This window comes from Gymnoscopelus braueri (genome assembly GCF_963280865.1).
Source record: "Gymnoscopelus braueri genome assembly, contig: SCAFFOLD_152, whole genome shotgun sequence".
Taxonomy (NCBI): domain Eukaryota; kingdom Metazoa; phylum Chordata; class Actinopteri; order Myctophiformes; family Myctophidae; genus Gymnoscopelus; species Gymnoscopelus braueri.
The window spans coordinates 91900-105000 of record NW_027660850.1 but is presented as its reverse complement, the minus strand read 5'-3'; positions in this window follow the sequence as shown (position 1 = coordinate 105000).

The window sequence follows — 13101 nt, the reverse complement described above, 5'->3', positions numbered from 1 at the left end:
AGTTCATAGGCTCTTAAATAATTGTATACTTAGTTAAGGATAATAAATGATTTGATCTCACAATCGTAAATCTCCTGTCACTTTCATTTTAAGGGTGTTAACGTCTCCCCATTTCACAGAACCTCTGAATTTGCACCTTGGTTATTTCTTAAGTATTTCAACCTTATCTCTTATGGTGTGAAGGTACTGGTGAATCATTCCAATTGGTGACCCCGTCGTACCGTTCTGTGGGGGGACGCCATCCTTGGCAGGGACCGCCTGAACATCATTTCAGCTGTGACGGTCGCGACGTTGCTTTCCGGTTGGGCAAACTTTCCTCCGGAGGTTATAGAGAAAAGGTAAGCTGAAACCTGTTTAAACGAATTCAGCACATTGGGCACTCTAACCTAAGTTTGTTTACCTGTGATAAGCAATTGTCGTACTCCAAAAGCATTGATTTAAATTTAGCGATTGTAGGACATTGATTTATAACCAAATTTAGCGGTGTGAATGAATTGTCATTAAGCTGTGTTTTAACTGTGCAAAATCCTCCAGGAGGTGCTGTTCATTTCTGGGTATTTCACAGTAGAATAAATCGTCCGGGACGCAAGGGAAGACATCTCTGGGGGGTGGCCAGATTCAGGGAGTTTGGTATAAACTGTTATTTCTGGGTATTGACAGTATTGTCGTCTGGGACGCCAAAGTAATTTCGGGGAGGTTACCAGATAAACTCAGGGAGTTTTAGTCGTCGGGGGTGGCAGTTATTTTAACGCATACATGCAGCATTTACAGTGATCCAGTATCTTGTTGTCATATGAAGCGGATAAAATAGTGTTATTTAAGAGATTTATGGGCCAGGGGTCCACAGTCGTACGAGACGGCAATAAAATAACTAAAAGAGTAGTAATTCAGACTCGCGGAGTCTGGCATATGTTATCTATTGACTATTGTGTGGGTGGTTTCCTTATAGCGCGCCGCGCTGTAAGTTTGTTTTGGGGAAAAAGTATTTGGGGGTGGTGTGTGCTCGCGACAATCTATTAATTGTCGCATCTCTTCTGTCTATCTCTTTCTAGTTCACTGTTAAATCATTGTATAATATACTACAGTTCATTGCGCTAGGAAGTCTGTGCCTTTTTAGAAAGTTGGATGTGTGTTGGAAAAAACTAAAGATTTTTAAAAAAAGCGTGAAACGATTTTTTGACACCTCTAAATAATTTTGCAAGATAGTACGGTTCTGGGCGATAGGAACTGTGTTTTTTTATACATTTTGGCCACTTATAGCGATTTGTAGAATAAAAACTAAAACGTGCACGGGCACTGTTTTCTCTGTGCGGCTGGGTAGCTTGTCAAGATTAACAACATACTGCTGTGTGTTGGGGGAGCTTGTTTGATCTGTTGTGATAATTATACTTTTACTTGAGTACTTCTTTTTGTTCACTACTGACATATACGCACACGCATGTAGGCTCATAGAAAGCCCCAGTAATAAATCATTTTAATCGCCATAGGGAGGTTCGCACAGGGAGACAGAGAACAGACAGAGGTAGCCTGTCTACTAGAGTTAGCTCACGCAGCATAAGAACACATGCACACACACACACACACCCATTAAAACTGGTGTGAGGTTGTAACAGTTAGAGTAAAAAATAAACGTGTAATTTGGTAACAATATTGCGCAGTGCATCCTTAACTCACACAATCAATAGAAGCATGGAGTCATTTAGGAAACAGTATGAGTACATAGTCTCTCAAATTCTGGCAGGGGAGACTGATAATAAAGTTAAAAAACTAAAAGAAGCAGCTTTTCTCAAACTGAAAAGTGATCTGCAGCGAGCTGGGACGTGCCCGAAAGACGATGGAGAGCCAGATTGGGGTGGCATTTTTGCCCACCACACGGCTCTCACTCGTCAGTTGGGCAGTGTCACCGAGCGGTTGATAAAACCAGGCTTGTTGCAGAAAGGCAAACTAACTTCGGAGTTAAAAGACATAAATACGAATCTGTCTCTAGTTACAGCCCTTATGAAAGAAATACAGGCTATGAGACGTGCTACAGGGAGAGGTTCACACACCATGAAAAGAGGTTATGGTCAGCAGCAATATTTTGGTCCTCAATGGCCTCCGGTTCGCACCATGCATTCAATGTACCCTGTACTGGAAGACTTAGAAAAAACGCCCAAAGCACCGGAAAAACCTCCTCCCTATGAAGATGGTGTAGGACTCCAAGCTCCTCTTTTAGCAGGGGAAACTGGAGTGGTCAAAATCACTGGTGGTTTTCTTGAATGTAAGGCAGAAAGCAGGTCCCTAGATGCTCTTTTCCGAGATGACATGTATGCATTACAAGACACAACACAGGATATAATAAAACAGCACCCTCATGGCACGCACTCTACACCAGTAGCTAGAACAGAGGGGTGGGTACAATCACAGCAAAGCCAGACTAAAGACCAGCAGCTACAGCGAGGACAGGCTCATGTTTTTTCCTCCCAGAAAGAAGTGAGAGAAAGGGAGGAAGATATCAATAAATATCCTTATACAGTTGAGGCACATGTGGGCGCTTGTGGGGGCCGGTCTGATTCTGAGAGTAAGGGGTATGCGCTCTCATCGCCAGGCAACGAACACAGGTGGAACCAGAGCAGCCAGTATCTCGGGAGCCCAGAGCAGTATAGAGAGGACAGAGAAAAAAGGCAGGAGGGGATTAGACAGGCATGGTCAGAGGTGAGAAAGTTAGACCATAAAGATGAGGAAATAGCACAAGCCGGGGAAGAGGCAGAAAGACCACATCATAACCAGGCCATGAAAGTGCAGTTACAGGGGGGTGAGGATAGAGACGGCAGTCAACATTGTGCATCAATCACAGGGTCTCATCATTCAGGGGTAGCCTCTCACGTCAGCAGTATGTCAGACACAGGCCAACAGGTTCAGATCTCGGGAGCCAACATCACGGGATTCATTCACGCTGTCACGACACCCATACACGCTACACGTGTCACTCGGTCCCAAACCATGACTGATCCGACTCATCAACACACAAGCCTAGGTCAGACACTTACTGCACCACCCTCACACCAACTGCACCCATCCCAGGGCCACGCCCCAATAATAGCAGTCTCAAATCCTGTAAGCACAAACCCATTTCAATTGCCAGCCATGACAGGGCCTCAAGGTACTCAGATGCCACTGTACTCTGTGGCTGGCCACCCACTCCTAGAGCATTACATTCCATTTAAACAGACCACATTTGAATTAATCAAGCAAAGGCTCCCTGACATCAGTGCTGGATTCTTGGCGTGGTATAGAACCTTTGACTCAGCTACTCAGGGTGAAAAATTAGCATTGGGGGACATGAGGCACGCTATTGCATCTTGCTCTTCCGCAGGTCAGTTACAAGCCATTGAAACAGAAGCATTTTCCTCCATGGTGCCTAACACCACAGCCTGGCATCACTGGAAAGCTCTCTGGTGTCAGATTATGACCCGCATTTGGCCCAACAAACACGTATCGGGGGAATCTGTTCGTATGCAGCCAGGTGAGACAGCTCAAAAATTTTTACTGCGCTCCACAGACGACTGGCTAGATCAGACAGGGGCTCAACCCACAGATAGCCCAGCCAGTGAAATCTTATTTAGACGCGCTGTGTACTCTGCTCTGCCTAAAGAGGCCCAAGAAAAACTTGACGACACACCAAACATGGACACATGCACCTTCACTGACTGGAAAAACATTGTGATACACCATGTTGACAGGTATAATGCCAGACAGCTCAAAGAAAAGGGTTCCATTTCTGACATGACCACGAGACTTCTTAAACTACAGCTCAAACAGATAGAGGAGCAGACTACCACGGCAAAGAAAAGTGCAGTTAAGACAGTGCCTACGCAGGCAGTGGTACAGGAGGCAGTGGTACAGGAAGCAGCTCCAGTAGTAACACCAACACCACCAGCTCCAGTAGCAACACCAACACCCACCTCCGTACAGCAGTTACAACCGCAGACACCTACCACACACTCTACACCCATGTTTTCATTTGAGCAAGTGCAACAAATGTTGTCACAGCAGCAGAATAACGCTTATCAACAGGGGTACTATAGAGGTGGAGGAAGAGGAGGAGGATATGGGGGAGGAAGAGGTAGAGGGCGTGGGGCTCCACTTGACATATCGCAGGTCAAATGTTTTAACTGCAATACTATGGGACACTTTGCTCGCGATTGCACTCAACCAAGACGACAAACACAGGGTGCCTACCAGCAGGGGGGTCAAGGCCAGCAAAATGATCAGCAGCACGGGGGCTATGGGCACAGTCAGCAGCACCCGCAACAATTTCAGCAGGGCCAACAGGTCACTCAGCAGCAGCAACCGCAACCACACTCTGCTCCAAACCAACAGCTCATGCCGGCGTTTCAAGCACCGCAGCACTGGTCAACATAGGGCTGCCTAGAGGTTCCTAGTGCGGGGGCATTGGCAGAGCCCCTGCTGGAGGTTGAGGTGGGAGGACGCATTGTGACTTTTATGCCGGACACTGGCGCTCGTTTTTCTACGCTGAACAGCGGTGTTTCCACAAGTGATCTATCCACCACAAACGTTCCTGTTACGGGTTTCTCAGGACAGCAACAAACAATGCCAATGACTAAGCCTCTACTCACTAAAGTAGGCTCACAAGTGCTTCACCACCCGTTCATGTACTCACCCAGTTGCCCAGTCAATCTACTCGGTCGGGACTTGTTGTTGGCTCTAAGAGCATCTGTTTTGTGCTCACCGGATGGTATTGTGCTACAATTTCCAGATGGAACGATTATACATTGCTCTGAACGTCAAATGATTCATGCCCAAATGCCCCTGATGTCCTGCCCCGGTGGGGGAAATTGTTATGCTGCAGATATATTTTGGGGCCTTTTACAACCAACGCTGGTAGGGACCACTGGTCTTTTGACACAATTCTGCTATTGGAAAACATGGATATGTACTATAGCCCCATATTTGACACCAGATGACCCACCACATGTCACACTTAATTATGAACGCGATGACACAGAGGAAAGTCTAGATTACATAGCACGATTTGATGAAATACTGCACAACACACACCAAACCATAACATGCACACACATATATGTGGGGAAACAGGGCGTAGTCGCCAGTGTTGGGCTACCACCCCTCCTCCAAGAATTCTACAAATTGTCATCTTATGCAAGACCACATGTATCACTGCTACTGTCTGCTGGGCATGCTGCCAAGGAACTAGGTTCAATGACTAAAGAACTAGATGACCTGCTTGACTCTGACTGGGAGCCACTTGACCATCCTTCAATTAGTTATAATCATAAGACCCAGGCTTATCGCATACAGTTTGACACAGTGACTGACGAAGTTTTTATGGACTACACAAGCCTCGAAAGACATCATGGTAGAGAACTGGACGACCATGATGATGCTAAAGCGCGCATGGCCTCTCTACCTGAGCGTCTCTGGTCTAAAGGACCAAATGACTTAGGGTTGTGTGACATGCCTCCAGTCACGTTCACAATCAAAAAAGACGAACCACCAGTAAATGTAAGGCAATACTCCATGAAGTATGACGCATACGAGGGCATCAAGACCGTCGTGCGCGACATGCTTCAGGCTGGAGCATTAGAACCTAGCTTTTCTGCGTGGAATACTCCGATTCTTCCTGTCCCGAAGGCGGGTAGGCCTGGACAGTGGAGGATGGTACATGACTTGCGACGGATTAATGACATAGTGACTACCCCACTCTCATCAGTACCTAACCCTTATGTAGCTATGGCAGCTCTGACGCCGGGTCATAAATTTTATAGCTGTATCGACCTGAGTAATGCGTATTTCTCAATGCCACTTGCGGAGGAAGTACGTGACATATTCTCTTTCACGTTTGACAATCAGAAATTTCGTTACACTGTGACACCGCAGGGATTTAAACTGAGTCCTGGCCTGTTTAACCAGCTTTTGAAACATCAACTGTCTCGGTTTTCCCTTCCACCTGGTACGGTATTGATAATGTACGTCGATGACATTCTTTTGGCTTGTCATACGGCACAGGAATGCTTAGACACTACTACATCTTTGTTGGCATACTTGTGTGAATGTGGTTATAAAGTCTCGGCTAAGAAATTACAGTTCTGTCGTCCCCAGGTCTCGTTCCTGGGTCGGATTGTTAACTGTGCGACGACGTCAGTGAATCCCTCACAGTTAGACTCCATTTTGCACCACAAGCAGCCTGTAACTGTGAAGGACATGATGTCCTTCTTAGGTCTAACGGGCTACTCGCGTCACTATGTCCCCAGTTACATAGATAACACGTGTCACCTTCGTGCCTTAATCAAAGAACATGGTATGAGAAATGGCCATCTTAAACTGAACTGGACGCAAGAGGCAGAGGAACAGTTTATTACCATCAAACAAATGTTGACCTCTAGTACCACTTTGGCGGTCCCAGATTACCTGGAGCCCTTCTTTCTAGATGTTTCTGAAAAAAGGGGGGTGGTAAATGCAGTGTTGTTTCAGAAACATAAGGGGGAGAGAAAGATCTTGTATTATTTTTCCAAAAAACTTTTAATACCTGAGATGGGACTCCCTCCTTGCGCACGATTTGCCACAGGACTAGCAGAGGCCGTTCAAAAGACAGCACACATAGTTCAGCTCCACCCACTTACTGTACTCACTGATCATGGCACTACAGCATTCATTGAATCCAAATCTTTCACACTGACATCGATCAAACGCACACGGTTGGAAAAGATTTTATTGGCACCTCATATCACATACCAGCATGAAGGGGTTAACATGGCAGATCATATGGACTCAATGCCACCACACAACTGCGAAAGTCAAACATACACAGATCTCAAACTCAGACCAGATTTGGAAAATGACCCATTGCATGACGCCACACGCACACTATACACTGATGGTTGTTGCTACCGAGATCCTGACACTGGCCTAAGAGCAGGTTATGCTGTAGTAGAACAGACGGATTTTGGAAGATTTGACATGATTAACAGTGGAATAGTTGAATATGCACCATCAGCTCAGAAAGCAGAAATTATGGCAGTCACAGCAGCTCTTAAAGCATCTATAGGAGACAATGTAAACATCTACACAGATTCTGCATATGCACATGGGGTATGTCATTATGAGCTAGCAGTGTGGTATCGAAATGGATGGTTGACCTCAGCAGGCAAAGATGTAAAACACAAAAAAGAAATCCAAGACCTAGCATTTGCTCTAGCACTACCCAACAGAGTAGCAATAATGAAGTGCAAAGGACATGACAAAAGTGACACAGACATTGCCAAAGGAAATGATGCAGCAGATTTAGCTGCAAAAGCAGTCACAGGGTATCAAGGGCCAGCATTAATAATGTCATCCAACCCATCTAAAGTAGCCACTCTGCCCACATGTTCTCTAACAGATCTAATACAGGCACAAGCTGAGGCACAAGTGTACGAGCAACAGGCTTGGATCACAGGGGGAGCTACAAAATCAGTTCAGGGACTGTGGCGATCACAGTGTGGTAGAGTAGTACTCCCGGCAGGGTTAGCTCCAATCATTATTAAAGAAGCACATGGGTTAGCACATTGCTCCAGAGCTCAGACTAAGAAGAATCTTGACCTATGGTGGCATCCTTATCTGAAGGACATGATAGATAAACAGTTGTCTGAATGTCAAATATGTGTTGAACATAACCAAAGAGCAACGTTAAAAACTCCTATGGGATATTTCCCAGTACCTAGTGGACCTGGAGAACATATAGTGATCGATTTTACTGACATGGGCAAAGAAAACCGCGTCGGTGGTTATCGATACATGCTGGTTGTAACTGATTCGTTCTCTAAATGGCCAGAAGCCATACCCTGTAAAAGAGAAACAGCTGATGTGGTAATTAAGTATTTGATTAACACACACATACCATTTCATGGGTTTCCGTTGGTCATACGATCGGATAATGGAAGCCATTTTAAAAACGAGGACTTGGCAACAGTAGAAAGCTTGATGGGAATAAAGCATAAGTTTGGTAGCGTCTACCATCCAGAGTCTCAAGGTCAAACGGAGGTAATGAACAAGACTCTTAAGAATAAGATAGCTAAGATATGTGCTGATTCATCTCTCACCTGGGTGCAGGCGTTGCCTATAGCTCTGGCCAGTGTACGCGCTTCTGTTAACGCTACTACGGGGTTCTCTCCATTTCAATTGACTAGAGGTTATCCGTTCCCCGGCCCGGCTACTGCAGCCATCAGGGGGACAGAGGTCGATCACTCTAGAATCTCTCATGCAGGGTTTTATAGCGCACTAACTACCATGATAGCGTGTATCTCTCAACAGGCATTGGAAAAACGAGAAGAGGTGCACCAGAAGAGAGAAGACCTACCAGGCTCAAAAAGGACCGTTCAAATCGGAGACTGGGTACACATTAAAGTGATAAAGAAAAAGTGGGGAGAACCACGTTGGAAAGGACCATACCAAGTGATAAACAAAACAAAATACTCAGTCCTGTTAGACGGCAAAGGCTCCACATGGTATCATATAACTCAGTTAGCCCCAGCTGAACCTCCAGGAGAGAGGTCCCTGTCACAAGTCAGAGAAGACCTTAGGGAAACTTTGATAATAGATTGGAGAGACGATCCTGAAGCTGTCAAAGAAGAGAGAGAGTCATTCAAGAAATACCCAATAGAGTCAGAATTAGAAGTGTCCAGTGACCAATTGTTCTAAGAGATTTTATTCTTACTTTTATTTTCCATGTTTATTATTTTCTAAGACAATTGAAATATTGTCTATTCTGTTTATTTCTGATCTTTTTGTTATAATCTAACCATACTAACCATTTATTTTTAGGCATCTAAGACCTAACCAGATCCACAAAGATCTAAAACCTATATTATTCATGCCTCTTTTAGCTAGACTAACACTTGAGTTATTCGGAGAAATATTTTTAACTACTTACTATAGTGAGGACTGGCGTATAGAATTAGTCATCTGGGATTGCGTAGAAGAGGAACGAATTTGTGGAACTCAGGAATTGTGGCAACAGGGAATCCAAAATATCTACGATAGAGACATAGTAGACGAATATTTTGATAATAATTTGATAATAATCACCTAAATTGGGACAGATCAAAGGGGGACTCCAATATGGGGGAACCTGATGTAAGGTATCAACCATTTGTAACCTATGACAACAGAATGAAAAGACTTAAGAAAAAATGTGAAGCCAAATTATGTACCACAAAGGGAATAGCTTTACTGGGTGGGGGAACAGCACTGGGAATAATGGTACTTGTTATACTGTTGATGGAAAATAGAACTCTTCCAGAGAAGACTCAGAGCCTAACGACCCCTGCTAGCCTAAAACAAATCGAGAATGACCTTCTGACTAACCATGAGACTGATTCTACTGCTAACTTAGGATTGCATCGTTCCAGACGCTATGTACACCTAGGAGCCTCCAGTGATTCCCACACCCCTGTTACATCTATAGAATGCTATGCAGAGGAAACATGTACATTCCTATTCCCTGACACGCGCTCTTGGTACTCTTACTATAACGGACCCTCTGTGTCCTACCAGGCCTATGTATGTGTTTCCCCATGTGAGTTCGACTGTGAAGTAATAGCACACTCCCAGAAGTTACCCGCTAATACCTGTAAATTTGCTCCACAGGCCCAAACTCTTGCACAAGACCATCGTAGAAAATGGCAAATTAACCCTAAGGCTAATCCAACCTCTTTTATCGAGCAGAGCATTAATCAACCTAGGATATTGTTAAACCGTTACAATAAAAACCTAGGAGTCACTATCCTAAACCCAAAACAGTCAGATTCAGGAACTCTAATGGCAGGGATAGAACGATCAGGGAAAGATTCCCTGTCTCCAAGACTTAGACTTATTGTTTATCCACCTAAAAGATTTGTTTATCCACCTAAAAGTACCCGATTAGAGAGACTCTTAGACGATGACTCAGCTGACCTGGATGAGTCCCAATTAGAGATATGGATGAGCAGAAACCTGGACGAAAATGTAAGGACAGGTTTTGGGTTATCCAGAGCACATATAGCCCTAGCTATATGTCATAGTAATCTGGCATGTTCACAGGCTTTCCTACACGCCAGATCCCATGGGAACATGGCCTCATGGGTGGGTGTCCCTATGGACACACGTCCTCGTACAATCCCACTGCATTACTTAGACTTACCAGAACTGATGGCTACTAAGACTTGTCCAATCCCAGTGGTTATGCTACAATTCTTAGACGTAGCACAGACTATGCACTACATTCACCAACACACCGACTCTGTACATAGTATGGCTAAGTGGACTACAAGTATTAAGTGCAACCCGGCAGTTACCTCAACTAGGCATGCTTTAGTTATACAGGTCACTCAAAAGATTGCACCTACCTGCCTCTGCCAGAACTCAACAGGAAAAGCGTCCATTGGATTTTCCCTCTGTGACAATTTTCTTCATATGAATCCAAATGTTAGCCCGAACTGCTCTTTCTCTGCTGAAAACACTACCTACAACTTTACCTGTCCTTTCCTTGCTAATCTGTCTGCTCATTCCTCCCCAGGCGTGGTGTGGGTGTGCGGGGACAAGGCGTTTCACCATCTACCTGACGAGTGGATGGGCTGTTGCTACCCTTCTCTGCTTACCTCTGGCTATGACTATCGCTTGGCATATTCCACCCCGTTGATGACTCCGGAAACAGATAAAGTAAATGTACCCTTTGTTTCCTCTAGCCTCACTCTCATTCCCCCAGGCAACCACACTTCCGCTAACCTCACTGGGGTTATCTGGAGACATGGGCCAGACAAAGTAGTAGAATGGTACAAAGGTTATGGTCCAGATGTAGACTATTATGGAACATACAAGAACCGCACAAACATGTGCCAGCGTACAGGTATTTTAACCATATCTCCTGTATTTCCCTCTGATGCAGGTACCTACTTTGTGGAACTGAATGGACAAGTTCAGAATACAGTCATAGTAGTTATGTTTAATCACACCTTGGTTTCCCAAGCAAATGCCCACGAGCCCCAAGTGTCCTCAAGTGCATCGGTACACCGAGCTGCCCGCTCACTGACACCTCCTCAGTCCACGGTACCGGTCAAATCCTTGATTGACCAAGTCAGATACAAGTACCCGAACCTAAGGTTCACGGACCCATGGACCACAGTAGGTGAGTCTGTAGGATATGCCATATTTCCCCAGATATCAGTACCAGACATTTATCGTAAGATTAACATGGTAGCTGCTGAACTCTTAGAAATAAAGGGAGCACTCACTGACACTGATCAAGCTATTGCCTTGCTTAACCAAGAAACTCTCCATGAGCGTGATGCCATATTCATGCTAAAGCAGACCCTTGACCTGCTTACTGCTAAAGCCGGGGGAATGTGTAAAATGTTGCTTAACCACTGCACTTTTTTCATTCCAGATGTTTCTACTAATGTAACCTCTCTATTAGCTCATTCCAAGGCCATTCTTGACTCATTGACCCCACCACCAGAAGGCGACGACCCCTGGGGTTGGTTCTCCTCATGGGGCTCTTCCTGGATGGTTTGGGTGGCTAGTGTGATACTTCCCATTCTTATCCCAGTGGCTGTCCTCCTGCTTTGTGGACCTCCATTGATTCGTTGTTGTGTAAATCGCTCACTAGCTAGCATCACCTCACATGACTCCACTGCCCGACAACTTGCTCTGACTAAGGTATTGACTTATGACACTGACTTTGATCCAGCCAACCTTAGAGGGTTGCCTAGAGACTTGAGAAACCTCATACCACATGACGGACAGTACATACAGACCCATGATGATGTGCATGACGACCCATTTGCAACTTGTGACACAACACTGTAAATCTAGGTGTAATAGGTCCATTCTAATTTCCCTTCTAGATTCCACCTACCACTATGGGAGGTGGAAAAGGGGGACTGTTAGGAAAATTAGATTTAAAGTCTATAAGTATGATAAATGTGTCTGTAGAAAACTGCATAAATGTAGGAGTTTACAAGAGTAAAATGATGTTTTGACATTTTTATAGTGGCTCATGTTTATATCCTGGTATTTACACATATAACTGCTCTAAGTTCAAATATTCTGATCACTTAAGCCACACATTGATATTTAGACCTTTATACTGTGTGTATATTTTAATCACTGGTATGACTAATAGTGTTGAGTTTTAGTTTGAATATGTCATTATAACCTTATTCAAAGAAAATGTGTTTACCAAGATCATAGTATCAAGAGGCCCTGTCTCTGCATCTCTCATTCACTCCCTTTTCTTCAAAGGAATGTCTCACTGGAAATACAAGCACTAGTGGTGCTTAAAAATTAATATTGGGTCATAACAATCGTATACTCTTGTTGTAATACTCTTATAGTAATATACTAAAAGCTTTATATGGATAACAATATGACATAAAATTACACAGCAGTATTCAGAGTGTTAGTTCCCAGGAAATAGAAATTTAAAAATGCCATATAGCTTGGCCAAATTATCAGACAGAGGTCTCATAGAAGCTTATCAGCGCCTAAAAGGTAGGGAGGGTAGCCCGAGGATGAAGAATGTCAAGGCTACGGTGTGAGAACTGCAGGAGGAGTGATCAACCAACTTCTGCAACCAACAGCGACACCCATCTATTGATAATGTTTTTTATGAATATGTATATTATCGCTGGATAGGGAAAGGATGCTCAGTGCAGAATTTATCGCCCTGTCTGAAGTATCTACTTTGTGATAGGGAGAGAAGTTTTGTATCCAGCGCGCTGTTATTGATTGGTATTGTATCTTTATTGTTTGTTTGATAATTCATTCTAATAGTTCATAGGCTCTTAAATAATTGTATACTTAGTTAAGGATAATAAATGATTTGATCTCACAATCGTAAATCTCCTGTCACTTTCATTTTAAGGGTGTTAACGTCTCCCCATTTCACAGAACCTCTGAATTTGCACCTTGGTTATTTCTTAAGTATTTCAACCTTATCTCTTATGGTGTGAAGGTACTGGTGAATCATTCCAGTACACACGTGCGTGCGTGTGTGTGTGTGTGTGTGTGTGTGTGTGTGTGCATGCGTGCATATCTGTGCACTTGTTTACACGAAGGGTGCAA